General features: G+C 35.4%; 1 long non-coding RNA gene across 1 annotated transcript in view; it reads right to left on the bottom strand.

Annotated features, from left to right (window-relative positions):
• LOC138052143 (uncharacterized) overlaps positions 1–5,820 on the bottom strand; it is a 6,108-nt gene extending 288 nt beyond the window's left edge. Inside the window, exons 1-2 of the long non-coding RNA XR_011133010.1 lie at positions 5,765–5,820; positions 5,231–5,363 (exon numbers count right to left, since the gene is read on the bottom strand). This is a non-coding gene — a long non-coding RNA (uncharacterized lncRNA). The remainder of the gene's footprint in view (positions 1–5,230; positions 5,364–5,764) is intronic.
• Positions 5,821–6,073: the final 253 nt, after the last annotated feature.

Here is a 6,073-nt window from a genome sequence, read left to right as displayed (position 1 = left end):
TGCTGTTTTGTGGGGAATGGCAAAGAAATGCAGGGCGGACATTCGTGCTGCACGTGCAGCAAAATGTTTTCTTCTCTTTTAGCTAATAATATTCTTCCTTTGTGGCGTTGGCGTTGGCGTTGTCGTTGCCGTTGCCGTATAGCCGTCGTGTTTGCTTAAGGTCTCGGTAAATCTGGGAAATTAGAACTTAAAAAAAACTATCTTATAATCATTTTTATAAACAATACAAACTGTATCCTCTAATTACTCAATCTGTCTCTAAGTATAGTATGGCGATATCCTGTTAATTTTATTAATATTGATGTTTTTAGTATATTATGTAATATATGTATTTGTTATATAACGTATTCACTTTTCTTTTGTTTTTTGTAAAAATACATGTACGTGTTCATGTCGATTAATTGCCCGTGGCAGTGACCAACTCGAAAGCTTAAGCTACTTTGGTCACTGCGCATATTTTGCTTAACTCATCACTTGTATTATTTACTTTGTGGAGGCAGTGTGGCCCAGCGGTTAGGGCGCTTGCCTTAAGATCCGGAGATCCCGGGTTCAAGACCCGCTCTCACCACCCGCTGAATTTGTCCCTGCTAGGCCCTGGTTCAATTTCCCGGGTGTACTTGTAAATGGCCAACTAGTTTGCCTCCGGCCAGTTGGGATTCTTAACAGTTGTTGCTGTTGTTGTTTTGTTCTGTCGTTTCGTTGTGTTTCATCAGCGGTCAATTAAGTATGTATTGTGTTAAATATTTGTAAATAGTACAAAGAATAAAAACTGAAACTGAAATTGAAGCTGAACTAAAACAAAATGAGGTGTCCGCGGGAAAAAAAACAACTGTCGTGCCGCTATTCTTTTGTATAGGGTCAAACTACACATCATATTAAAGCTAATAGATTGCATTATTTGAATAAAGTTTTAGTTTTTTGGTATTTAATATTGCCTTTTAGTTTTCAGACCTCAAACTCAGAACGACCGAGTCTCCTGCAGAAGCTCCTGCCCCTTCACTATATTGTGAAAACAGTCGCACTTTGTTGCATCTCAGTGACAGATGAATGCACTCCAATACCCCCAGGTGGAAATTTTATTAAGATCTTGTAAGAATCTTGTAAGATGGGTTTTACGATGAAAATCTTAGTAAGATCTTGTTTAAGATCTCAAACACATTTTCTTAACAAATTTTGATAGAAAAAAATTAAGGTTGTTGATATTTTTGATCTTGTAAGATCTTAAAAGAATCTTAGCAGATCTTAACAAGATCTTAGATCTACATCTCACATAAGATCTTAGTAAAAATCTTAAAAGATATAGTAAGAATCTTAGGTAAGATCTTAGAAAAGATGTTTAAAGGATCTAACTAAGAATCTTACTTAAGATCTTGGTAAAAGTCTCACAAGATCTTAGTGAAGATCTTACAAGATCTTGGCAAAGATCTTACAAGATCTAGTAAGCATCTTAAATAAGATCTCAGAAAAGATTTTAAAGGATCTAACTAAGAATCTTACTTAAGATCTTGGTGAAGATCTTATAAGATCTTAGTACACTTCCTAGAAGATCTCATTTAACTTGAATTGCACTTGGGGGTTTACCGTGCACTTGGAATTTCTGAGGAACTACACTCCATGAAAAAAAAAGCGTATTATGTTTAGTAAAGAGAAATTGCTCGAATAGATCCAGGACAGACCACGGACCACAAAGTCTTAATGTGAAGTCAAGCTTTACATGATTAATTTTTATGAAGAAAGCTTTTATTTCGCCGTACTCTGTAGACTGAAAAACCGAGCAATTTTATGCACGGATTACATGTACCTTGTCTGCAACAGTAGTAAACGTACATACTACAGCCTTCAATTACATATCTAGTTAATTATAATGAAGTTCGCGCATCATCGAATATACCTGGTCTTTCATATACCGGATCCGAGATAATTAATGTCCATGAAACAAAAGAACAAAGTGAACATAACAGAATAACAATGGTTCTTTTAACCTGCGACATTTTAGTCCGGTTTTCGTCCGGCATATTAAAGTCTACCCTGGAATATAAGTGTTTCACACTCCACGACAAAAATTATCTCAATGGAGAGACTATTTTCAACTTTGATAAAAGGTTTAAACAGTAAGTCCGGGATGAATCTTGTTCAATTTCCGTTCATGAGTGCAAGAAAGTCGATCAGCCTTTTCCTCGAAGTCAAATCGGCCATCTTGGATAAACTTAACAATAATTTCCGCAGCATTATAATACAAATGGCCAAACAAATGGCTCTCCCAAAATGTCCTTTTTGGTTGTTGCCCGGGTTATTGCTACCTATTAAACTATCGCTTAATGCATATACTACGTTTATGACTGAAATAATTTATTGACCTACATGTATTGGGTAAAGGTTGTCATACCGGTTGCTTTTCATACACACATTGATCAACTTACTGGATTAACTCTGTGGCAAGATGTAAATCCTAATCATGCTTTTTTTGTTTGTGCTTCATCTTTCTGAATTCAACTAAATTTTGCATGCAAGCATTGAGTATACTTACTTACCACTATGAAAGAGTTGACCTTTCACTGTTTAACGTAAACATCTCACCCCACTTGTGAATATAGTTATAAAAGCTCTTTGAGCATCATAATCAAAGAACTATTCTTAGAAGCAGTCAGATTCCTCTTAATCAGTTTAATTTTTAATAACTGATATTAATGTATACCTTTTGATTTTCTTTCTGTAGACAGATAAGACGTAAAGCTTGTTTTTGTCTAAATGAGACTGGCAGAAAATACATGCACAATCCAAACACCTAATAATTTTATTAGATAATAAAATACAGTAAATCATTGCTTTCATGTCTGTGCTCTGTTTTTGTCTAAGTATGACTGGTAATAATAATTAAAAAAGAACAACAAAATGACACTACAAATTTTTGTAGATGTGCTCAAAAGTAAGTCACAGGGTTGGTTCAGTCGACTACATATATCTAAACGTTTTTTAATCTTGCTTCATTTTTCTTTTCTTTTTTTGGCAGGAGTTAAAGAAAAATTTGGCATAGATCACTTTATGAACAAATGGTGATGATCTGTCAGTCCTTGAATCAAAAGTGCCTAGATTCCAAATGAAAAGTAGCAAAAAAGTAGAAGTGATTAGTGAAAAGCATACTGATTTATTATTAGTGTTTAAAGCATGATCTTTGGGGGAGTACCACTATGAAATAATTATGGATTTTCTGATATTTTCAGTATTTTACAAGCAACATAGAAAATAATCTCTTGGCATTTTTATTACATTAAACTTTCATTTTCATTAGTACAATGTAGGTAGTTTTTTCTTAGAGAAATACTGGCAAATATGTCTCATGGTTGTTTCTACCAGCTTTATTAAGACCACATGTGTTATCATAGGATTCATTACTGCCAAATTCATTGTATCTCACATATAGATATGGCAGGCTAAGCTAACTTCAGAGTACATGTAACTTGTAACTTAAACAATCCTGCCCCATTCTGTGATAAATTATGGAAGATAGAATCCAAAAACACCTTTTTAAGTTTTCAAAATCCAGAGGATGATACTTCGAATTTTGCTGTAATAATTGCTGATGCAAATAGGACAGGTTTCATCCCACTCTCTTGAGCATCTGCTTGAAAGTCTTAATTCAAACTTTACAAAATGGATAAGTATTTTCTGTAGACAATTCATCAAAGTTGATTAACACTTGTATAGCATAAATGATAATAAGACATGACAATAAAGTGTTTATAAAGAGAATTTTTCAATTTTGAATCCCCAGTCTTCACCTTTGAGACTGAGTGTCGACAAGCTTATAAAGACAGGTTTTAGGTACAAGATCTTGTTAGAGTGAGGTAACAATCTTACAAGATCTTTTAAGATCTTAGTTAGAATATCTCTCAAGGTTTACTTAAGAATCTTTTAAGGGTTTATGTAACAACCTTGTAAGAATCTTCAAAGATCTTAATAAGAACCTTGCAAGAACCTTACTTAAGAAGTAATATAAGATCTTAATAAGAACTTGATAAGAATTTTACTAAGATCTTAATAAGATTTCCACCTGGGCCGTGTGAGGAATTTTTGATATGTTATAAATTGAAGGAAATATCACGCACCAAAGTTCAAACTCTTATCTCATACGTCATTTGGGCAGAAAAAGTGCTATAAAATCAGTGTCCGAAGTCAAAACACAATTCCTCACACATAATATGGCGTACTAAAATTATCTATTAGAACTGAAAACTTGCAAGAATTTTATTTTGGCGTCAAAATAAAGCCGTAAAAAATTGAGCTGAAAGATTTCGCGTGCAGTTCACGGTCTGCTCAATAACTCCACCCCCTACTTGAAAGCCAATTATGCTGCGCCAAACAGCATCCGGGCACGTGCTGAGGTAGCAGATCGCGTGTCAAAGCTGTCAATTAACACCCAATCCTCTCACATGTGATTGGCATCATATGTCAATCATTTTTTGAGCGCAGATTAAAGTGGAAAACAAAGAAATGCGATTGTGTTTGTTTTTTTTTTTCGGGAAATATACTTCACAGCCCACCAATTCAAGATTTGCAAAAACAAGAAATTTGAGTAAAATTCGCATCCTTTACCGAGACCTTAAACTCCCTAATACCAAAGACAAGAAAAGCACAGATCTAACCTTCGCACCGGAGGGGAGGAAGACATTATTGATGAATGCAGCTGGGACAGCCTACATCATATTGTGTAATTGGTTAGACTGCTATGCAACCCACGATCATCGTATTAATTAACCACTGATTGGCCGTTCGATTCCTTGATCATCAGTGAGTGAGTGAGTGAGTAAGTAGTGATTAAGTAAGTGAGAGAGTAGGTGAGTGAGTCAGTAAGTCAGTAAGTCAGTGAGTCAGTCAGTAAGTCAGTCAGTCAGTCAGTTCCAGCAAAATAAAGGTATTTGATATTATCAGATGTATAACGTTCAAATATCTAAAGTGGCTCTGTAATGTTCATAGTACCTAATATGTAAATATTGTGTATTTTCGAGGCACATTCGTCAATCTCTGTATGAAATATACAAGATATGCAATATATCGCGTAATGGGCTTAAAATAACTTCTTTGTCGTCTGTTAAAAGCTCTAACGTAGCAAAGGTCGTAAGCTTTTCAAAAAAATGATTTGCGTCAAAAGAGGAATTAAAACGTTCTTAAAATAAATAAAAACTATTTGCTAAGTAAAGTACATTCAAAGAAATGAACTAGTGATATGTACCTTCATAAACCTCTACTCTCAGGGTATTCCAAACATGTTGAGAAATTGGATGAAAGCGAATATATCTTGCAAATACTGTTACTGGCAACGTTTCCTGGTCAATGTAATTGTGGTCGCCTTGTCTAGTAAATATCTAAATCAATCAATCAATCAATCAATCAATCAAGCAATCAAGCAATGAATTACTCAATATATCGTTAAAAATAATTGTTTGGGGATAAAGTTCTGCAAAGTGCAGTTGTGGCATACACAACCTCTGGATAGGACAGAGGACGATTTTGGGACCGAGTTGATGCATGCCTTGATACATGTACCTCTTGTGTCTGCCATAAGTATTTTTATCCGCCTAAAATACCTGCCTTCCCGAATAAAATTGCAATTTTTGTTTTGCCATATATTGCGATTTCCTAAATCCAAATGTTCCACACTCTCCCAATTTACAAAGAGCTAAAATGTAATGAGAAAAGTTTTTACCAGCTCAAAGATTTACCAAAAAAAAAATAACAGCGAAGTCACCCCTCGTGTTAAACTCACCACTTGCGTTCCATTTTCATATGTGGAAGTACTCCAACATGCTCCGTCGGACGAGAAAGAGAGGTAGAAGGCGATAACCCACTCATTACCGTCAACATCGCCTTGAGTCTCCACAGCACAGACTTGAACAGTCCTTTCAAAGTCTATCTGGAGCCAATCAGAAACACTAGATGGTGACCTCGCTGCCCAGCCACCGCCTCTCATATCATTGAGACGACCGTAATGGGGTAACCAATAACTGGAATAATACGAGGAGGCAGTCATCTGATCGTCACTAATTATACTTGGATCAGCCACACCAACGGCACG

Source organism: Montipora capricornis, chromosome 1, assembly GCF_036669925.1.
Source record: "Montipora capricornis isolate CH-2021 chromosome 1, ASM3666992v2, whole genome shotgun sequence".
In the NCBI taxonomy this organism is placed as follows: domain Eukaryota; kingdom Metazoa; phylum Cnidaria; class Anthozoa; order Scleractinia; family Acroporidae; genus Montipora; species Montipora capricornis.
Note: the sequence above shows the minus strand (reverse complement) of the source record. Positions and strands in the feature narration are given on the sequence as shown.